This window comes from Notechis scutatus, chromosome 2 (assembly GCF_049901735.1).
Source record: "Notechis scutatus isolate UNSWTSFEM ecotype Mainland chromosome 2, rNotScu1.2, whole genome shotgun sequence".
NCBI classification, from domain to species: Eukaryota; Metazoa; Chordata; class Lepidosauria; order Squamata; family Elapidae; genus Notechis; species Notechis scutatus.
In genome coordinates this window covers 247050998-247074830 of record NC_142010.1, presented here as the reverse complement: position 1 = coordinate 247074830, position 23833 = coordinate 247050998, and the positions used below count along the sequence as shown (strand labels likewise).

Below are 23833 nucleotides of genomic sequence, written 5' to 3'. Positions count from 1 at the left end.
AAGGAAATGTTTTTGATAATTCAGAAAAAATATATTCAAGATTTCATGCAGCATACACTATGGTTTAAAAGGTCACAGTGCTCCCAATCCACATTTTCCTAATGCAAAGCCAAATGTTCAATCCACAAGAAATTTCTGAATATTGCAGACATTCTTACAAAATGGTTAGGCATGGCCAGCCACAAAATATTCAATATTTAGCCTTCTAGAGTGTTCCTTAGTGCCCCAAGTTACAAAGCTCAATTAGGATCAAGTAAAAAGACTGATTCAAAATTTTAAAAAAAAATGTTTTACAATGCATATGGGGATATATGTTGTCAGGAACACCTTTCCCTTAATCTAGGTTTTCCCAGGATTATGCCACAAACCTACATATGCCCCCCCTCAAAAAAAGCTGCAGCTATTTTAAGGAGCTTCCAATAAATGCTACTGGTTCTTATTTTAGTATATTTCCCTCCCCCCACCAAATCTATTTTCTAAACATCCCAACAGGGCCCAGGGGCATTGCTAGAAATTAAGAGTCAGTGCTTGAATGACAGCTTTTCATCTTTAATTAAAAATAATAATTAAAGCACCCTAAGAGCCAAGTGGAGCAAACAACCTACCAGTAACAAATACCAATGAATATATCCATATGTGTTACAGGACAGGGGATGGACTGCTCCCGTTTTAGCAGGTCTCAAATCAAAGTTTTGTGGGAATTACCTGTTAGATATAAATGTTCCTGCAACTATGGTTCGCTTTCCAAGTTCCTCTTTCAGTTCAGGCTCTGAGAGGTCCTCTGTTCTTTAGGAACAAGGAAGACTTTGAAAGAGATTTCTTCTCTGGGCAGTTGTAACCTGCTCCCTTTTTTTTTCCACCTGCTTCCAAACAGACACCGAATGGTGTAACTTCAGTGCAAGCTTTTAAAAATTACTGCTAGCTGTTTCACATTATCATTCTAATTAGAGTTTCTGTTAAATGTGTTGATTGTCCAAGGCCAAGATGGAGTTTCTTTGCAGCTCTGGTTATTTATATATATAAATATAACATCATAATAAATACATTCAAGAAAATGAGAAGGCATCCAGGCTAGTTGTTTATATATGTCAAAGAGAACCTTCTACACTCATTGCAGCTTAATGAATTATTGATCAGAGGGCCATTCTAAAGTTAATCATTAGTTTATCTTTAAGCCAATTTCAAACACTGGCTATTTTCATTAAGCCTGGATTTATTTATTTTTTTATCCAGGAACAAGGAGTGTACTGTGAGTGCAATCAATTTAAATTCTCTGCCCTCTACTATGTAATAATAATGGTAGCCTATTGTGCCTTCGGCTTAGTTTCTTATATGAATTTAGCTGTTTTCTTCTGTAAGCCACACTTTACAATCTCAAATGCACGAACTTAGCTAGTTGCAATTTACTCAATAAATCGGGAGTAAAGCACGACTCTAGCCCTTCAGATTGTTACAGCCTTGTCCTATAAATCTTTATTTATGTTTGTACACCAGGAAGGTGTGTGCAAAGTAAGGATTTGGTTTGATGCTGTGATCCGCCAGAATTTTCAGCACCCTTTAAAAATAACTAAATATATGTTTCAGAGAGAGAGGGGGAGAGAGAACTTTTAAAACTATTTCGGAATCCAGTGCCCCAGCTTTTGCTACAGTCAGTGAACGCAGACAAATAACTTTCACCACAAGTCCTGCCAATATCAAAATGGTGTGTGGGGTGGGGGAGCCCAAGGGAAAGGACAAACGAACCATCTGAGTCACTCTTCCCTTCCTCCCACTTTCTGTAGTGTCCCGCAGTCCCACGCTCGCCCCGCGACCTCACCCCCCCCCGCCCAAAAAAAAAGACGCAGCGTTCCCATATGCCCCAGATCCTAAAAAAATTAAAAAATAAATCCTTCCACCGACATAAAACCACGCAGCCTAGCGAGAAACGATTCCTCTGCTCCTTGACCGGGTTACCTCGAAAGCATGCAAACTCGGTCTCGAAACCAACCAGATCCGCCACCCTCCGCTCCGCTTCTTCCCCACTTTTTTCCCCGGCTCGGCTCTCACTTTCCCCTCCAAGGGGGACCCGAGCGCGCTTAAAGGAATCCACCACACCACAAAAAAATCAGCTGAAATGCTGTTTGTGTGTGTGTGTGTGTGTTTTTTTTTAAAGGAGTCTGAAGGGCGCTGCGTACTATAAGCCCTTCTCCAGTCTTAGAGATATCCCAGGCGGTGCGACGTTTAGGAAAAGCGAGGGATCGCGCCTCAGCTGGGACAATATTTGGGGATCGCGTGGGAGTCACTTTCTCTTCTAAGAAAACAGGCGCAGATGGACAGGGGGGTGAGGGCGCTCCGAGGGTCCAAGGTGGCCAGAGAAACCTCCCTAGGAACGAAGAAAAAGTTTGACCTCCGGGGTCCCGTCAAGAAAAGGAGGGGGGATTGGGGGAGAAGGACACCGTCCGGATTGCCCACTTTCTTCCAAATGGGGATCCGTCCGAATCAATGGAATCCCCACCAAGCTTCCCCTGGATCCCAGGGATGTTTCCAACGGGGTGGAGTGGACCGAAGGCGATTTGGAGCGAAGCGCTCCTCCATCAGGTCCAATAGTCTTAATTGAGGCTTTTACTCCGGGGAGGAACCGGTGGAATCTACTGCAAAAGGAGTGTAGTACAAACAAACAAGCCAACAGCCAGGCGATCCCAGGCTTTTCCACCCCACCCCCCAAATCTCGGTTCCCTTTCAACCCTCTCGAGACCCCCAGCCCTTCCCCTTCTGAACCCCAGATCTCTCCCCCCCTTCACCTTATAACGCCGCTTCTGCTTGATCCTCCCGCCGTGCATGTCCATAACGCAACGCAAATGCCAGGCCGGCCGGCCTGTGCTTTGCTGCGGGTGGCGGGATTACGTAGCCCCAACAGGAAGCCTGGGAAGAAGCTCGGGGGGTGGGGTGGGGTGGAAGTGGGGAAGAGAAGTGTGCAAGGATCGGGAATCCTTGTTCCTAAAAAGCCAAACTAGCCTGGGGACTCCACCGACCGTGCCCGCGGGCGGGCTCCGAGAAATGAGCCACTCCGGCGGGGCCACCCCGAGCTCCGAGAGGCCTGGCAGCTGTGGCGAGCAAAGGCGCAGTCAAGGAGAGGAGCGGCGGCGGCGGCGGCTGCAGCAGCCTATGGAAAGGGATTGACTTCTGACTACAGCCCCGGGGAGGAGGAGCCGCGAGCCGACAGGCAACAGTGGAAAAAGCTTGCGGGCGTCCGGAGGCAGCCCGTGCCCGGCGCTTTTTGGCCTGCTGGATTTCCAAATCGGGCTACCCCGCAGCATTTTACCCCTCAGCAGGAGCACCTTACCTGCTCCGAAGTGGCTTCCCGAGACGGCTTCGGTCCCCGCCGGGGCATCGCTCCCGACCTCCTTTCTCGGGCTGATCTTGGACGTGGCTGAAAGCGCAGCGGGGGCTTTCAGGGAGCTGCCAAGATCTCCAAGTGGGGAAGCTCCACCTCTCTCCAACGCGGACCTCAAGGCTGTTCTTGAGATTCCCCAGCGCTTTTTGTATCCTCCAAAAAGAGAGGAGACCCCCTTGTCTCCTTGCCTTATGGGGGAGGGGCGCTTGAGAATTTTGATTCGGTTTTTTTTTTAAGAGGGGATGTGACAGAATAACAGAGTTGGAAGGGACCTTGGAGGTCTTCTAGTCCAACCTCCTGCTCAGGCAGGAAATCCATTTCAGACATAATGGCTGTCCAGTCTCGTCTTGAAAACTTCCAGTGTTAGAGCACCCACAACTTCTGGAGGCAAGTTGTTACACTGATTAATTGTTTTAATTAGGACATTTCTCCTCAGTTCTAGGTTGCTTCTCTCCTTGATTCATTTCCACCCGTTGCTTCTTGTCCTGCTCTCAGGTCCTTTGGAGCAGTGATCCCCAACCTTTTTATGCCGCGGCCCGGTATCCCCAACCTTTTTTATGGCGCGGCCCGGTACCGGCATCAGCTGGGCGCGCGCCATCTTGTTTGATGAAAAAGTGCTTCCGGTGAGCTTTCTACCGGAAAAGCTCACGGAAGCACTGTTTCATCAAAACAAGATAGCGGCCCGCAAACTTGCCCCGGTAGGACTTGTTCCACGGACCGGTGCCGGTCCCGGACCGGTGGTTGGGGACCCCTGCTTTGGAGAATATCTTGACTCTCACTTCTTTGTGGCAGCCCCTCAGATATTGGAACACTGCTATCATATCACCCCTAGTCCTTCTTTTCATTAAACTAGATTAAACCCAGTTCCAGCAACCGTTCTTCATATGTTTGAACCTCCAGTCCCCCTAATCATCTTTGTTGCTCTTCTCTGTACTCAATGTCTTTTTTACATCATGGCGACCAAAACTGGATGCAGTGTATTCCAAGTGTGGTCTTACCAAGGATTCTGCTACTATCTCTTCAAAGAGAAGGAATCAAGGTGGCAGGGGGGCCAACAATGAACTTGTCTTTTTGAGATGTGTGTCAACCATGGGCACATGTAAAAAAAAAAAAAAAGAGGGAGAGCCTTGGTTGCACTGTTCTGAACATCAGCTTGACTGTTGTTTTTTTCATGGACCTTTCTGTGGTATCTCTCTTCTGATGTCTGCCTGGCAATTCATTCTTCCCAATCTGAAAAAGGCTCACAGGGCAGGAGGCCCTCATAATGATGTCTTCTTTGAGATTTAATGACAGCTTTGGAAGTCAAGCTGATGGCTCCAGAAGTTCCATAAAGACAGCAGGAGGATGAAAAAGCAGGAGGATGAAAAATATTTCTTGCCCCTCCTCCTTGCACTAAAGCAAAAGCACCTTGCTCCATCCATGAGAATTTCATTAGAGATCCTTTGTGCTTCCAGAGATAACACAAATGCAAATTTTTCTTACATCGCTTTGAAAGAGAACCATGAGAGAACAGATCAAGGTAATTCTGATTATTATCGTTGCTCTTTCTCAGGAGGCTGTTTCAAGGCCAGCTATATGACTCACTAGTTTTAAGCATCAAGTCATCATTAAAGTGTCAAGCCTGTTCAGTTTCCTGGAGCAATCTCCCATGATTTAAATTTCATGGATCTCGGTTTTGAGCTAATTGTTCTAAGATGCAGGCTAGTCATACAAAGCATTTATTTTCAACTGAATTCTACCCAGACAATGTCACCAGAATCTAATACCATTCATGCAACATGCTAAATGATTGTTTAATTAACACTGGTTTACTGAATAAATCATGATTGACTGGGCTCACTCAATATGCTATAATATAACTGACAGTTGGCTAGATTCATTAAACATTCCTTCCAAAACCCAAGAAATCACATTATAGCTGTAGTTGTGTGTTCACTGAACCGGATCATAATCTATGTATGCAACATGGACAGATTACCAGACAAGGTGTTTATAATGTAAAAATAAGGAACAAAATGAATATGGACAAAGGCCTTAACACAAACAGAACTTTCACTTCCTTATAACGTCACAAATTTATTGAAATTCTCATGAATTTAAATTTAATTTAAATAAATATTATTTTTTAGAAATTAATTTCTGAGATCTAATTACACTCTTATGGTCTGAGTTCAGTAGGCTGCTCCCAAGTAAGGAAGCATAAACAGAACCATCTCCCTATCTTATTCTATTCTTTTATTTTCTCATATTACAAGACATGACTGATGCCTTTACTATTTGCAATTTTATTCACAACACAGTTAAAACCTGCAGAAATGTCTCCTTCTTGGAAGATCCTGGCTGAGCTTCTGCCCAAGTTTGAAATGATGACTAGGGCTCTTTTGCACTTCTTGGAGACTTAATTATATAGGAGAACTCCCAGTCATGACTGGATGAACAACTTTTAATCTTACAGTGAAATAAGTTTAGGAGAGTTTCTCCAGGTTCGCAAAACACTTTTAAACATTCAGACTTCCATACATGTCACAGGATGAGTGGGGTCATCAACTTGGAAAATCATGACTAAAACAAACTATGGTTTAAGGCAATATTGGAAACTGCGTACACTGACTGTGCTTGTTAATGGGAAATTGTTTGTCAAGATGTCTACGGAGATTCTCAGTCATCCAGGTGCTTTTTCAAGAAGCAACTGGACTTTCTGGTTTTTCTTTGAAGACGTTTTGCTTCTCATCCAAGAAGCTTCTTCAGCTCCTTGGATGAGAAGAAGAGCTGAAGAAGCTTTTTGGATGAGAAGTGAAATGTCTTCAAAGAAAAACCAGAAAGTCCAGTTGCCTCTTCAAAAACCACCTTTGGGATGATTGTCAAGGTGGTACTTTGATGTGATATATACATTGTGGGAGCAGATTGATGATTTGTTAATCTTTTAAACATTGTGGGAGCAGATTGATGATTTGTTAATCTTTTAAACATAATTCCCAAGGGGGAACCTTACAGCCTTCCAACCTTACATTGGAAAGGCAGTTTTATCTCTTTATCACTCATGTGTCTCTAATAAATAGTACAGAGGACTACATTGGACTAAAGCAACAGATCTCCCACCCCACACATGACAGATTTTTAGAAAGTTGTGTATGCTCTCAATATCCCCAGTCAGTGATCTATCTACACCCATGATATTTGAAACTGAGTTTGATCGCTACCTTGTAATTATTTTGCAATTAATTTTTCTTTTTATTTACTTGGTTTTTTAATGTTCTTTATTTTGCGAACCATCCAGAGTCAATTGGAGTTGGCATTAAAATAACCATAAAATGAATATGCATCTGGTTACTCAGGAATGACACCACTGGTGGGATTCAAATATTTTTTCTACTGGTTCTGTGGGCGTGGCTTAGTGGGTGTGGTGTGGCTTGGTGGGCATGGCTTGGTGGGCATGGCAGAGAAAGGATACTGCAAAATCCCATTCCCTCCCCAAACAAATAACCAAACAAATAAATAAAATAAATGTTTATAGCAAACTTGGAAAAGTTAAGCCTGTCTTGGATTGATCATGTAATTGGTCCATCTGCAAATTAGCCTCAAACAGGTAAAATTCCCCAATAGAATCACTTCAGTTAATAAGACTCCTTGTCTTTTTAAATTCCAAAAACCAACAGTCACAAAAATAATTACGGATGCAAGTTTGTACTGTAACTGAGAAGAAAACAAAAGTAAAAGCAAATCAGGTGTTGTTTTCTTTTCCTAAGAAAGATATATTTTGGGTGCTGTAGGGACAAGCCTCTGCAAACTCCAAACTTATTTATTTTGCTGGAATTGGGCCTTGTGTCTCCCCACCCCTCCACCCCACCCCGTAACAGCCTTCCCTATGTTTCAGTCAGAGAAAGAATACATTCTGTCCCACTTTCTTTCTTTGAGACCACTTGAACTTCCCAATTGCAGCCTTAATAATTGCCTTCCCTGCAGTGACAGCAAGTTATGGACAAGTGGTGGGATTCAAAAAAAATTACTACCAGTTTTGTGGTTGTGGCTTGGTGGGCATGGCGTGGCGTGGTGTGGCGTGGCTTGGTGGGCATGGCTGAGTAAAATCCCCATTCCCTCCCCACTCCTGGGGAAGGTTACTGCAAAATCTCCATTCCCACCCCACCCCACTAATCTGCTTTCCAACTCCATTCTCCTGTGCAGGGCAACAAAAGAAGACCCAGCTGATCAGCTGGGACTTGGGAGGCAGAAAATAGATGGGGGCAGGGCTAGTCAGAGGTGGTATTTGCCGGTTCTCTGAACTACTCAAAATTTCCGCTACCGGTTCTCCAGAACTGGTCAGAACCTGCTGAATACCACCTCTGACCCAGAGTCAATTGGAGTTGGCGTTAAAATAACCATGAAATGAATATGCATTTGGTTACTCAGGAGTGACACCAAGAAATGGTCTCTTTCATTAAGCAGCTCAAAGAAAAAGGAAATCTGCCCTCCATCCATGACAGGTAGTAAATTGTGATGTAAAAATGAGACTATCCGATGGACTTCTTTTTCTACATTGTAGCTGAAAGGAAATCATCCTGACTTAGAAAAGGAGAAGAGCAACTGCTATAATTCAGGATTTCTCAATCTTGGAAACTTTAAAATGGGTGGACTTCAACTCCCAGAATTCCCCCGTCGGCATGCTGCCTGGGGAATTCTGGGAGTTGAAGTCCACCCATTTTAAAGTTCTGAAAGTTAAGAAACACTACTGTAGTAAATGAGAGGAAAAAAATTTCAGTGAACCACACAGAAGAAAGAAAGAAAGAAAGAAAGAAAGAAAGAAAGAAAGAAAGAAAGAAAGAAAGAAAGAAAGAAAGAAAGAAAGAAAAGAAAAAAGAAAAAAAGAAAGAAAGAAAGAAAGAAAGAAGAAAGAAAAAGAAAGAAAGAGAAAGAAAGAAAGAAAGAAATAAGAAAGAAAGAAAGAAAGAAAGAAAGAAAGAAAGAAAGAAAGAAAGAAAGAAAGAAAGAAAGAAAGAAAGAAAGAATGTTTTGCATTTCAAGATTTTCCTGGAGATATTTTGCCTTGGCTTTAATCAAAGAATGAGCCTGGATGATTGATGAGCAATGGGGGAGGTAGTGTGGAAGGAGCGGATGCCTTCCTGGTGTGGAACCTTTCCGCTCCATAATTGTACCCCACTTCCGTAGTCTTTATTTGAAAGCTGCTTTCCTTGAGATAATATAGGAAACCTATTCTTCAGTAACAATCCCTGCCCTAGCCTTGCTCCCGTGTTTCCTGTAAGCATTTTAAAGACACAAAGGACTTTAAGCTCTAGAACAGGGGTCTCCAACCTTGGCAACTTTAAGACTGGTGGACTTCAATTCCCAGCAAAGCTGGATGAGGAATTCTGGGAATTGAAGTCCACTAGTCTTAAAATTACCCCTGCTCTAGAACAGGGGTCTCCAAGAATTCCCAGGATTCTGGGAGTTGAAGTCCGCCCGGCTTAAACTGGCCAAGGTTGGAGACCCCTGCTCTAGAAAGTTTTTCTGCCCTCAAGTCCTATGGAAACAAATTGGAGCTACAAACCCACTCAGTCCTTGCCACTAAGAGTGCAATTTGGCAGTTTTGGAGTCAGGAGTCCATAGTGTTAAAAAAGGGGGTCTAATCAATGCCCCTTTCACCTTGAAGTAACACACTTCGCTTTTTTTCAGAATATATAACAAGATTTCTACCACATTTATCCTCCTGCTCAGTCTGCTAAGTGGCACTCCTGGACATTTTCTCCCAATCCTTAGATTCTGAAGGAAACTTAGTTTTTATAGGGATTTCACAGGGAAAAACAATGCAATGGAAGATCCAAAGATATCTGCCATACAGATTATAGAACAGTCCTTCCTGAGCTTCTCCACCTAATTTTGTCTCTGGACTCGTCCCCAAATCTAAATCTTCTCCTTATTATGATTTAAAATAAAATATCAATTTTTAAAAACCCAAAAAGAAGGAAAAAGAAATATTTTAGAGTAATTCTATGTACACAGGGTATACCAAAAGTCAGGGCCCCCTGACAATTTATTGTATAAATTATATGTTCAGTTTGGTGGCCATTTTTTCCCCTAAGTGCTTCCTTACTTGTCTGACACATGACCTTTGAACATTCATTAGTACCGTAACCTTTTCTCTGAGAAAAATAATACCGATTAATAAAATTCATGAAACTTATTGTGATTGGCTTATGAAATCTGATACTCTGATGCTCCTGAACATGCTTTCATTCAGAGCTTTCTAGTGATAGACCTGGGCCAACTGAGGTGCTGCACTGACTTATTTTGAATCAAGTGATGGAGAGGACGTGTTAAAGTGTTAAAGGAGGACCCAGGAGATAAGAAAAGTTCAAAAGTTGAAATTCTGGTGACTGCCTAGACAATTACATATGTAAGTAGTCCTCAATCTATGACCACAATTGAGCCCAACATTTATGTTGTTAAGTGAATTTTGCCCCATTTTATGATCTTTCTTGCCACAGTTGCTAAGTGAATCACCACCGTTGATAAGTTAATAACCTGATTGTTCAGTGAATCTGATTTCTTCATTGGCTTTGTTTGACAGAAGATTGCAAAAGATTATCACATGGCCTTGAAACATTGCAACCACCATAAATGTGAGTCAGTTGTCAATCATCTGAATGTAAATCACATGACCATGGGGATGCTACAAAGGTTGTAACTGTGAAAAACGGTTATAAGTCACATTTTTCATTCCCGTTGTAACTTTGAATGGTCACTAAATGAACTGTTGTAAGTCAAGGATTACCTGTAGTGTTTTCCCTACCAGTGTGGAAATGGTTAATTTGCTATTCTGTGGAGTGAACCAACAAAGTAGTAACAGGACTAGTCCTATTTTATAAGCACAAATAAGGTCAACCAAGTGTTCTGTAGTTTGAAACTCTACCCAGCCCTGAAGCTCTGTGGGCTCACTTTGGATCATTCACTATCTCTTAAACTAACTTACCTTGTGGTTGTGTGTTATTGTGATGACAGAATTGCTATGATGCTTTCTTGAACCTCTAGAGGGAAAGTAGAATTTAAATGGAACAAATATAATATTTACAGAAGAAGATAATAAATCTCCTTTCTTTCCCCTTTTAATTATTCATTAACACCTTCCTTTTAAAATGAAAACTCAAATGTTCTCAAATGTAAAAAAAAAAACCTTCCTGGTTATTCAAAATAAGATTAAGGAAATCTGATATCAATATATTTCTAAAATTAAAGTTCTTATCAGAACTTTTCTGCAAGCAAAACATATTTTGAAATATATATATATATATATATATATATATATATATATATATATATATATATATATATATATATATATATATATATATATATATTATATATATATTAAAAGTCTGACTCACAGACGAACACAATACAGAAGCCTGATGATGGCAGATGAGATTCTGCCAAAACGTTGCTACAACTTTAAAAGCACAACTATAATGACGTGGGAAAATACCCGAACAAAGCTGAATACCATACATGTACGTACCCGCGAAAACTTAACATACATACATACATATATTCTTAAGTTTTCGCGGGTATTTGTATGTGGATCTTTGGTTATTCGGGTTTTCTCCCGCGTAAAATTGGAAGTATCTAGGCGACGTTTCGATGAAGTCTCATTCATCATCTTCAGGCTTGTGTCTTTGGCTTTGTGCTTCTTGGAGTAATGTTACATATATAATATATATATATTAACTTGGGCATCTGGATGCTCACAGGTACTTACTCAAGGTACTTATTCAAGTCTAGAAAAGGAAAGTATTAGCTGGTATTGGCAATATGATAAATTCTTTAATTTTTAATACATCCTTTTTTTTAAAAAAATTGCTGTTTAAACTACCATTTGAAAAGAGACTTACAGTTCAGCAAATCTGATCCTGGATGGTGCATGTGTTATGTTTCATTCACAAGGAAACAGCTTTGCCCAAGGGGTGCAGAAGTGTGTTGGAAACAAGAAGTGTTGTTGTGCTGCAGCTCCTTGAGACTGCAGCTACTCAAGAGAATTCTAACATTAATGTGAACCTTTTTAAACGACATAGAACAATTTGTTCATCAGCTGTCACCGTGGGCTGCCAAAGGCAGAGATAGGATCACCAGTTTTTCAAGAGAATTTAAAGTCCCTGTTCCACCCCCAGAATTTCCTCTCTGGACAATAATTAAGTAAATAAACACACTTCCTTTGGAATTAGATGTCTGTATTCAAAGAATTTGAATTAGAAATAGGGTAGATCTGAGAGGCAAGCACAGATCTCTTATTGTGACCCCCTTCAAGATATACTAGATTAGGAAACCAATGCCATTATTGTAAAGCTATATTAATACATTTTGCAATATATTAATACCTTCCCCTCCTCCCTCCTTTTATCTTCATGTGAACTAGGGAGGCATTTGTCTGAGATGTTTACTGCTTTCTTGATTTGGGCTCAGGTAGCAACCCTTCCTCCTGTCCTTCAAGGCCATTCCCTCTGCTATCTACACTGATGTATCCATCCCAATCATTTCGGCTGGAGGAGAAAATGTCTGCTTCACTAACCTGCTTCTTCTGAAAATCAATTGGGGCTGATGGTCTCCTTAGTTGGAGAAGAAGGCAGAGAGCTCAATTAATGTCAGGGGTTAATTACAGGTAGCCCTCAGCTTATGACTGTATTAGAGCCTGGAATTTCCATCATATGTTATGATAGTTGTAAGCCAAGGCACCTAGGGCAGAGGTCTCCAACCTTGGCAACTTTAAGACTTGTGGACTTCAACTCCCAGAATTCTCTAGCCAGCAGAGCTGGCTGGAGAATTCTGGGAGTTGAAGTCCACAAGTCTTAAAGTTGCCAAGGTTGGAGACCTCTGACCTAGGGGACCCACCCAATTTTCCTTTTTTTTTTTTTTTGGTGATGGTCTTAAAGGAAACATGGAAGTTGTAAAGCAAACAATATGATCGTTAAATGAACTCATTGTCTGCAAGGGATTTTTTTTTTTTTTTTGCTGAAAACCAAAAGTGCTAATTTCCACAAATAATGTTATCAATTGTGGTCTCATGACTGCAAACAACCATAAATGCAGGCCAGTTGTTGAGCATCCAAAATGCAACCATGTAACGTGGGAGGGAGATTGCTGTCAGAACTTTGAATCCAGGTTGTAAGTATTTTTTGTGTGGGGGGGGGAGATCTGTTGTAACTTTGAACAGTCGCTAAGGAACCAGTTGTTAATTGAGGGCTACCTGTTATTGGATTAGAATTTCTTACATTGCTTTGCCTTTGTACCATTTTGAGTGTATTTCCATTCTAGGCTATTCTTCCATTCTCACAAATACGTGCCCATAACAACAAGGTTATGATGGACCTCCCCAGAAGCTATGACTGACCTGGCTGGGCTGCTAGAGGTTCACAGGGATTTGGGAGAGCCCCTAGCTAAGATTCTATGCAGTTAGGAAAACCCCCAAATTCCACTCCTGGCTGGCCCTGCCCACCCCGCCCACCCCCTCCCAGGAGTCCCCACGCAGCCCGTTTTGGATGCAGGTAAGTGCAGGGCGCGTGTGGAGGCTTGGAGTGGGTGACAAACAGGCCTCCCAGAAGTTTGGGAAGGATGGAAATGGGCCTGTTTCCAGCTTCCAGAGAGCCTCCGGAGCCCCAGGAGGCTGTTTTCGCCCTCCCAGAGGCTCAAGGAAAGCCTCAGGAGCCTGGGGAGGGCAAAAATGCCCCTTCTGATGTGGTGCAGGAGGCCAACTAGGCCACACCCACCATGGCCACACCCACCCAGCAGAGAACCCTTTGCTAAAAATTTTAAAGGCCACCCCTAGTCTGACCCATTTTTGAAGTTATGATGGCAGCAAACCCCTGTGGGGGGTTTGGGCACTTGGCAATCAGCTCATCTTTATGACCATTTGCAGTGTCCTGCAATCATGTGACTGCAATTTGCAACTTTTTTTTGCTGGTTTCTGGGGTTTACTTGCAGTTTCTGTCCCCCCTTCCTTCCCCCACTCCCAAATGTTGATTGGGGAAAATGAACTTGTATAACAACTGCAATGTTCATTTGCCAGAAGTGGTGTTTGCTTAACAATCATGGCAAAAATGTCCAAAAATTTTTTTAGGTCCATTCACATGATGTCTCCAGCTATGGTCACAATGACTTAAGTCTGTAATTCTGGCCTCAGTTATGGTAATAAGTCAAGGAGTATCCATATTGTGCCCTATACATTATTCCTATTAATTGCACTGTAGATGATGCTCTATTATTGGATCTCCTTTAATTATTTATTTTCTATAGCTGCTTATCTCAAACCAGTGACTCTGGACATTGAAGTTAGAGATGAACTTTGGGTCCTTACTAATAGTATGGATCTATGATACTGCTACACTTCTTATTCACTGTTGCTGTAATCCTGGAAATAAACCAGTAGATCCTAGAAATAAACCAGTGAGAACAATCAACCAATGGAACAGCTGGCCTTTGAAAGTTGTGGGACCTTCATCACTGGAGGCTTTCAAGAAGAGATTGGACTGCCGGGAAGAAGGCGGAGCCTCCTCGCTGACAGACCACAGATCGCGACTCTCTGCGAATATGGTCTGTGCTCTTTCGTTGGAGAGCCCCGATCATTACGATTAGGGGCTGAAGCTGCCTTGGAGGGGCGGCGGAGTAAGGGGAAGCCGCAAGCCAAGTTGAGGGGAGCCGCATCTCCCCTCCTGGGCTTGGTCTTTCCCCCCCGAAGACAAATGCAGCGGTGGTTTAAAATGGCCACCCCGAGAGGAGGACTCAGCTGGATTAAGATTTGTGCAGGAGGGAAGAAAGAGGTAGATAACATCTGAACCGGGACAACTGGGCAATACAACTAAACAAAAGTACCCTGGGATTAAGGTAACATGGAATTTTTAAGAAAAGAAAAGTGAGCAGCCAAATTACAAAGGGACAGGAAAAAAAATAAGAAAATATTTTTGACAGTTAAGCGGGGCTTCGAACCGGGAAAGGAAGAAGCCGGAACTAAAGATTTAACGAAATTGGACTAAAATGTTTTGGCAATAAACAGGCATAAAATAAAGCTGGACTTAAGATTGTCAAAAAATAATAATAATAAAGTTTACAAATTGGAGACTGGACTGTGCTGGAATATTGAGGTTCAAAGAACCCTAAACAAAAATATAGGGGGAAAAGGTGAAGACTTTGTATAATGGAGAGTGCCACCTTTTGACAAAAACTTGAGCTCAAACAAAAGGGAAAGCATCCTGTTTCTGAATGAACTTGTGTGGATATAACACTAAAGAAATATTGAAACAAAGTAAGAATCTTAGAAAGTGAAAGCGGAACCAGAATAAAGAAAAAAGCAAGGAAAGACTGACTGTGGGATTGATTGATGTTTTTGGTATAGACCCGGGGCTGGAATAATTGAGAACTTTAGAAAATTTAAAGAAGAAAGAAGGAAAGTAAAAGTGGGTTTTTTTGTGGACTTTAACGATCATAAAATACAAGAGTGTGTAATGATGATATCTCTTCAGGAATTAAAAATGGAACTTAAAAATATGAGAGAATTACTACAGGAAAGAAGCAGCTCACTTTGCTTTGTGTTAGAAAAAAATGGCAATGGCAATTGAAGAACAAGAAGAAAGAGCTTCAGAGGAGGAGGAGTCGACTCAAGGGGGAAGACATCTTAAATAGACAATTAACACAAAGAACACTACAAAGAAGTGGGGAAAGAAGGAAGGTTAAAAAGTTAAGATTTAAGAAGGCAATCAAAAGAGGGAATACCTGTGAAGTCGGGAAAGGCAGAAAGACCCAGTAGAAAAGGGGAAAGGAAGATATTAAGAAAGAGAGGGATATAAACTGGAATGAGAAAAGATATGGGGAAAAGAGAGGGAGGAGAAGCAGGAAGAAACAGGTACATGAAATAAAGAAATATGGAAATAGTAAAACGTTGAAAAGAAATTGTTTTTTCAGAGATAATGGTTGATGAATTAAAAAGGGGATTCTGCAGGGTGACAAGGGGTAATAAGAATATTTCTGCAATTAAAAATATTTAGAAAATAGGGTAATATAGATACTGATAATTTTTATTAAAAATTAAGGGGGGAAAATATGCTGTGGAATCCAAGTGAAAAGATGTAATGATTATTATTGTAACTTCTTAAAAATAATGGTTTATTGGGAATCAAGATGAGGGAATAAAGGTATATTTTAATCATTGAGGTGTCACACTCAAAGCAGTAAAAGGGGGGAAACCTATACTTGGTTTTTTTTCTTTAGTGTTAAAATTTGTATTAATCTAGAATTTATAAAAAGAATGTGTAATGGAAAGGAAATATGACAGACTAAAGAACCAACTAAATTAATAAGTTAATATAGACTATTAAAAGCAAGGAGAGACATTGGTAATCTTTATTATTATTGTTGTTGTTATTATTATTATTATTATTATGCAAACACATATTGCTTATCTTTATTTTTAAAATAAATATTAAAGGATTATATTTGAAATAATTGAAATGAAACAAAAAGATGTTTCAACTGAGATTAATGAAAGAGGCTAGAATTAATGTGTTTGTTTCTCTCCTTACTGAAAATTTAGAATGGAAAAGGTAATAATAGAATTAAGTATGCATATATGAATGTATAATTGCTGTCATATTTGTATGTAAAGGTGATGACCCGGAAATATGTTGTCCACTAAAAAGAGATTTTTGTTTTTAATGTGAAAAATTGAATAAAATTTGTTAAAAAAAGAGAAGAGATTGGACTGCCATTTGTCAGAAATGGTGTAGGGTCTCCCGCTTGGATGAGAGGGTTGGACTAGATGATCTACAAAGTCTCTTCCAACTCTGTTTATCTGTAATCTGTAAAGTTGAGCCATTGTGGCACAGTGGTTAGAGTGTAGTACTGTAGGCTACTTCTGATGATTGCTGGCTGCCTGCAATTTGGCAGTTCAATTCTCACCAGGCTCAAGGTTGACTCGGCCTTCCATGCTTATGGGGTGGGTAAAATGAGGACCCAGATTGTTGAGGGAAATCGGCTGACTCTGTAAACAGCTTAGAGATGCCTGTAAAGCATTGTAAAGCAGTATATAAGTTTAAGTGCTATTGCTGTTGCTATTAAATGCCTGAGAAGCTTCTGCCAGGTTCAAGACTTCTTGGAGGAGGACCTGGAAACCTGGAGGATAAGTGAGACTACACATGGAACACAGTACACAATTTATTTTTAGTAAATGATATTAAGCACTGATTTGTATCTATAGGACCAAAGTCTTTTGTCTAGTGAGAAAAATGGTTAAGTCTATTTCAGGAACAGAAAAAACTTGCATTGCACATTTGTTGCAATCAGCATAACATTTTCCTTGGCCAAGTGGTTGAAGAAAAAGGCACTGAATGATTTATTATCAAACCTTCACCTTTCTTTATAGCTCTGCCTCACCCAGCGTATCTGTTCTGTCCTTTATTGTCTCCAGTGTTTTCTGTCAGTTTGCCAGCCCCACTTAGGACTACTTTTCTTCCTCACTTGTCCCCAAGTGAACGTTCATTAGGACTGCGGTTGACGTGCAAGCAACTCCATAAGTAACTGTTTCTATCCCGCCTCCGTAAGTTAGGTTTGGAGCAAGCTGGATGGAAGGGACAGGCTGTAGTTCTCAAGAAAACTGAGTGAATCGGGGCCTTGATCTCAGAGGAGCAAATGCAGCTTTTCAGTTACTTCCTTTTATTTAAAAGAATTAGACATTTTAATGCCCACAAAAAAAAAAAAAAAAAACCCCATTATGGTGTCTACTGAAGAGAAGGAAGTGCCATATTATTCTAGTGGGACAGAAGTTTAACGGAAGAGCAAGTTGTGTTTGTTATTTTTCTAACCCACCCTTTCCTTCAGAGTACTCAAGTAGAGAAACAACTTGCGTGTTTGGCACCAAGAACATCAAAAGCATCCTATAAAAACAAAGCCAGAAAAGCAGGGACAAGAAATCTAAAGGAGCAGTGGAGCCATTGTTTCAGAGACCTCTTGTAGCACATTGATGATTTAATACTTTTAAAAATCTACAATCTCTGGCAAAGATCTTGATTAGACTGACATAGTTAGGACTGCAAACAGTTCATAAAAGCTTTTTTTTTTTTCCTTTTGCCTCTGGGACTTTATCTTCTTTTATCTCTGGATTACCTCCCCCATGTTATCCTCAGCTTTTATTCTGCAAAAACTGTACGCCTTACTCCAAGATATGGCTTCCCTGATTTAAAATAGGACTTTTATTTTTAACATATTTATAATTGCACCGTGGTCAAACAGATATACAAGTGAGTCCATTGTGAAGCTTCGTTCTGTTTCTTTTTATCTCAGAGGATGGATTTATAAAGCCATCCAGAAACATGAATGAATCCTGAACTTGTGACTTTCATTATCCCAAAAGTTGATATAGTTACTATCAAGGTGATATAGATACTATAAAATTAAGGGGAGATGAAACGGTTTATAATCCTTCTGAATGCTGCTGAGTGGTTCATATGATCCATTCAGCCCAGTGATTGAAAAAAGCAGTGATGGCAGAATTACTTTGAAATCTAATTATTTTTCTAGAGATATTTTTTGCTGTAGACAATAAGTACTTGTCTCCAAGCAGCACTGTTGTTGCGAACAGACAGATAAAATTAAATCACTTTACTGAATCAGAAAGCACACAGATCCCATACAAAAAAATAATTATCCCAATGATTTTAAAAAGAAACACTTTTCACTGTTTTCAGTTTATTTATTTTTTTAATCTGGGAAAATATAAAAACCAAAATATAATACAAACAATGAAAACATGATAACAAATACTTGCCCAATGTAGCTTTCTTACTGAATTTGGCAATCAATGTCCATTTCCATATTTATGTAAAATGTTCCATAATTCAAGCCTATTCATTGCATCATAGGGATTCTCCAAATCAACAGACTTGCAATGAAGTTTCTTTCTCACATTCATATATTTCTTAAAGGAGGACAAACATCTGGTGTACACCATTCGTGGCTGGCAGGAAAGCTCATTTGGAAAAGTAGATTGCAATGAATGGATAAGGACATTTTTAAAAAAAATTCTGGAACTGCAGTTGGTAGACAGTAATACGATGGCATCATAGCAACTGGATATTTGTGTGTGTTCATTTTCTGTTTTGGATGTGCAAAGATTTACTCAAGAAGCTTGTGAATCTTTTTAAAATTTATGTTTAGATAAAATTGGTGGCCGATCTTGCTTTGGTGATTTGGTGCTGAATTTAGCCATGCAAACTCTGTAGTTTCTAGAAAGGACATAGAAAAGGAGGCTGGGGAGGACAGGATGCTGATTCTGGCCTATGGAATTGTATAATGTGCAATTATTGGAGTAAATCAAGTGGCTGCAGATTCTAGCAGTTTGGAGGTGATGAAAGCTTGCATGGGTTTTACAGAATTGGGAAAGCTACTAATTAGTAATTAATTGGAATTGGATAAAGTGAAGGAAGGTTTTCAGACTGGCTATTTAGTCAAAAAAAAATCCATGGGGGTAAGATTTAAGGATTTGCTTTAGGGGGAAAAAATAGGATTATGCCCTTTTATGAATTCTGATTAGTTTACAACTGAGCCTTTCCCATCCTGTCTTGCAGAAACAATTAATCCAGATAATTGGATCCAGAGCAAAAGCTTCTATGGTAAGCAGAGACAATGCATTTAGTAATTAACTTTCTTTTAAGGCAGTCATTAGCCCTGATATTAGTGCATGGGTTTACATTTATTATCATTTACCAGAGTAGCAGTATCCTTCATTGGGATACACATTCATTTCAGTAGGCCTTTTAATGGAAATGTCAGATGATCAGAATTTAAGAAAGTAATTATTTCTTCAACTGAAATGTAAAAATGCTGAAAATAATCTTGTTGGATGTGCTTTATTTCTCTCTCTCCAGCTCCATGTTTGCCTTATGAAATGTACAATTGCACAGCAACCTTGCTAATATAGTTAATTCTAATATAAATTTAATAGCATAAAATTATGTTTTCATCCTGGTCCCACCAGCTGCCTATTGAGGGTTGGGGTTGATCTTTTTCATAGCTCCCAAATTCTGGATGGGGGCTTTTGGCCCAGAAAAAGTTGGGAGCGGAGAGCAGAGCATTCTTGGAATATTCCTAGGCACTTGGTGGAGTATATTTGTCTCTGTGGTGTGTGTGTGTGTGTGTGTGTGTGTGTGTGTGTGTGTGTGTGTGTGTGTGTGCCATGCTGCTCCCATCTGTTTCTTAAGACAAGCTCAGAAGTTCTAGTCCAGAGTGCAATGGGTTGGCAAAGGGTGTTCAATCTGGACTAGAATTTAATAAGGCCACACCTGGACTACTGCATCCAGTTTGGTCACCACATTAAAAAAAATATGTTGAGAAAAAGTGCAGAGAAAAGCAACTAGGATGGTTAAAGACCTGGAGACAAAAACATATGAAGAACATTTGCAGGAACTGGGTATGGCAAGTCTAGGGAAAAGAAGGACTAGGGGTGATGTGATAACAGTATTCCAGTATTTGAGAGTTGCCACAAAGAAGGAGGGGGGGTTGTCAATTTATTTTCCAAAGCACCAGAAGGCAAGACAAGAAACTAATCAAGGAGAGAAGCAACCTGGAATTAAGGAGAAACACTTCCTAACAGTGAGGACAATCAACCAGTGGAACAGCTTTGCCTTCAGAAGTTGTAGGTGCTTCATTGCTGGAGGCTTTTAAGAAAAGACTGGATAGTCACCTGTCTGAAATGGTATAGGGTTGGATTAGAAGACCTCCAAGGAATCTTCCAGGTCTATTCTGATTTGCCATTGCAAAAATCATCCCCTTCCTTCTTGCCCTTCCTGTCCATGCAGAGTAGGCAAATGTAATTGACTGGGATCTTTGTGGACCCATTTTTTTTTTCTTTATAAGCAGAATCAGAATCAGATTCTGCTGATTCTCAAAACCATTATCGCTACTCCAAACTGGCTCTCGTGAAGATGATTTATTGATGTAACTGTCTATCATTGGAAAAACCTCATGATTATTTAAAAAAAAAACAGCAAGTTTCAACCAGCAGAGAAGATAGCAACCAGGAGCTTAGAGCAAAAGGGTCCCCAGAACAATTCCCAGCCCAGTGGGGAAAGGACCTGCCGATATAGCCAGATGGAACTAGGCCTTAGAAGCCATGGCTAGAACGGAAGATTCTAGAGCAGGGGTCCCCAACCACCGGGCTGCAGACCGGTACCGGGCCGTGGATCATTTTGTACCGGGCCGCAAAGAATGAAAGTAGGGCCTACTTTGCTTGGGCGCCGCCATCTTGTTTCGACAGCGCTTGAGAAAGTGCTTCCAGGTGAGCTTGTCAGTCGTCGGTTGGAAAGTGGCGTTTGGGTGCTGAAGGAATCCTCACGCCTTAGTTTTGTCGAAGGGGGGGGGGCGGCTTTGAACGAAGAGCCGTCCTGAGGGCGGTGGAGTCTCGCGTTACTCAGGAGGAGATTAAGAAAGAGCCCGAAAAGCCCATCGACCGTGAGAAGGTACAAAGGAGGAGTTGAAGGTGGCGGGGAGAAGCGGGGGATGGCTGGCTGACCGGTCGCTTGGCTCGCCTTGCCTTGGTCGTGCGTGCTGATGCCGGTACCAGTCCGTGGATCATTTTGAACCAGGCCGCAAAGAATGAATAATCGTGAAACTGGTCCCTGGTACAAAAAAGGTTGGGGACCACTGTTCTAGAGTACTCTGGAGGGCTTCCCATGTCTCAAGCTAGAAAACCGCAGTTTTGAATCCAAGCTGGAAACACATAGTCAAGGAGTGAGTGCATTTATGGTTGGAAGAAGGCAACGCCCTCCATTCCTATACACAGGAAGCAGTGAATGGCCTGCAATGGCGATAGGCAAAAAAAAGAAAGTGTGAATTGGCCCTGTACTTACCTTTCATCCTGTTTTTTTTTTATTAAAAAAGACACATTGTGGATTTCTTTTTATATACTGAAAGATAAGCAGAACAAAAGCAGGAACATTCAGCGACAGCACTGGAAAATGAAAGGGCAAAAGTCTGTGCCAACTTTGCCCTCTCTGTAAGCCTTCTGCAAATGAAATTGTGAGATATTTTACATTCATTCGCTGGCCTGAGTACTGATTTATTTTTTGTGGGGCATAGTTCACAAAACCTTGTGCCATAAACATTTTTAAGGGCCAGAAGCGTCTGGGTTGTTTTGTTTTTGTTTGGAGCAGCAGATATAGTTACATATTGATTATAATTTGCATATGTAAATTCTTTCTCTTTTCTATAACTGCAGTGATACAGTGGTGAGGAGGTAGATGCTCCTTGGGACAAGTATTAATTTCACTATCACCAACAATGTTAGTATCAAGATAATTCTTGGAATATGGGCCTTAGCAAATTATTCCCAGTTCAGTTTATTTGAAAAACTTTATCTCCCACCATCCCACAAAAAGGAAATTTGCTGACTCCCTCTTTAAAGTTTATGTGTTCGTTCCTCTTCAGCCTAAATATTTGCGGAACCAAAGGTGAATATGAGATAGTGGTGGAGACCAAGATGGCAGCTATCATAATATGATTAAAAATTCTGCCATAGTTTTAATATGTGTTGGGCCCCTTTGAATGTGTCCCATTTTTGCACATTTTTTTTTTAAAAAAAAAACCCTTGGCAAGCTGCTATTTTTTTCTCTGTCTTCCTCCCTACCAATATGTAACCTAATGCCTTTCAGAATTAAAGAACACTTGATTACAACAGATAAGATATTTTTGTGCTTGGAAAAGTGTATTAATAATTACAGGCCTCCAAGCATTTTTTCAGGTAATTTTTAACTTGCATGAGTGCAAAATATCTACCTGATAACCTGTCTTTTGGTCTTATTTAACATCACTGTAGGACAATCTGCAGATAAGATGGGACAACATCTTCCTTAAATACGTTTTTGTCTGTTGATAGTTAATTGACTTTAGTTAGAAAAGTTCCCAGTTAAGCCTAAACTTGAACATTTTGTCTCCTTACTTTCTGAAACAGTCTCCCACTGAACGATACATTAACTCGGTCTATCATGTTCTGTATCATCAAAATGAGCTACTTTTCTTTTTGTGGCTAATAATGTCATGGATCAATAAGGCACCAGCAAGAGTTTGAGGTAGCAATAGTTCCCTATGATGACTGTCACTTGGCAATAATCCCCTTAACTGAGATTTTTATTACTACGGTTCAGAGGTGTTCAGCATGAAAAAAACAACAGGTTGAACCCTGATATAAAGTAAAATAAAATATCCATCAACTCGTGTCCAACTCCTTGTGACCAAATGAACAAATACTCTATTTTTGGGGGGAATAATTCAAAAATAAGTTTATTATTGCTTTCTTCTGGGCTGTGTTTTTGATTTTCCTGTATAGCCTATTGCCCAGAAATTTCTTCATGGTCTCCCATTCAACTCCTAACTACATCCAATGCTAGTTTTTGAGGTGATGCCACGTGATGTGACAGTCATAATACACCAGGCAGGAAAAGCTAGTTTGGCCTAGTGATTAAGGCATGCTAGAAACCAGGAGTCTGCGAGTTCTAGTCCCACCTTTGGCATGAAAGCCTAAGGATGATCTTGGGCCAGTCACTCTCCCTCAGCCTAGAGTTCATCTCTAGAGTTGTTGTTATGGGTAAAATAGGAGGAAGAAGGAGTATTAGGTATGTTTGACACCATGAGTTATTTATAAAAAAAAGAATAAAGGCAAGATATAAATAAAATAAATAAATAAAACACCAGAAATTATGCGGAACAGCGTGTGGAAATGATATTTGTGGGTAGTTTCTGAGTGGCAATGAGGAATAATTAACAGATTAATAAAAAGAATAAAGATTTCTATCCAAATCACAACTTTTGTTGCCATGTTACATCCCCAAACTGTTTGATGTGCCCCAATGGATAACTGACTGGTGATATTTCTTTGACATGTATTTGATGATATAAAGGAAACATTTTCAATAACGTTTGGAAGAGTTGTCTAGCACTAGTGCAACTGTAAACAAAATGACAGTGATGAAAGTGTTGGAAGATTAAATGGACCACAGAATAATTGCAAAAAAACCCCCAAACTCCTCAACAATGAAATGGGTTCAAAAATCCCAGTAAAAAAATAAATGTTACCATAAGCAATGTTTTGTTGATTTGGGATTAATGAAGAAATGACCCAGAGGGAAAGGCATATTCCAGAAAGAATGTTTTGCAGTAAATTAAATTTGTTCTCACTCACTCACTTGTTTGCTCATTCTCTCTCTCTCTTACTTACTTACTCACACATACACCCACAGTCACTAATACCCTTTTTTAAAAAAAAGCAGCAAAAGGCAGGGAAAATATTTTCCTTTCTTCTTGAGAATCTTTTCAGAGCTTTATGGGGCTATACTTGTGCTTTCATTCTAATCAGATTCGGTGTGTGGCTGGACCGGTTGCATGCAGAAATGGTGTAGGGCCTCCTGCTTGGGTGGGGGTGGGGGTTGGACTAGATGATCT

The 23833-nt window shown here is 40.4% G+C and overlaps 1 protein-coding gene and 1 long non-coding RNA gene across 5 annotated transcripts in view; one reads left to right on the top strand and one right to left on the bottom strand.

Moving 5' to 3' along the window:
- LIFR (LIF receptor subunit alpha) overlaps positions 1 to 11395 on the bottom strand; it is a 112834-nt gene extending 101439 nt beyond the window's left edge. Inside the window, exon 1 of one of the 4 annotated variants that reach the window (XM_087958497.1) lies at positions 11254 to 11395. The gene's annotated coding sequence lies outside the window, so the exon portion shown is untranslated. Of the gene's footprint in view, positions 1 to 705; positions 1097 to 2780; positions 3473 to 11253 lie in introns of those variants that run through there. The other 3 variants (XM_087958495.1, XM_026666418.2, XM_087958496.1) reach the window with 3 other exon arrangements.
- LOC148132588 (uncharacterized) overlaps positions 1 to 23833 on the top strand; it is a 41001-nt gene that overhangs the window by 2805 nt on the left and 14363 nt on the right. The window lies entirely within an intron of this gene.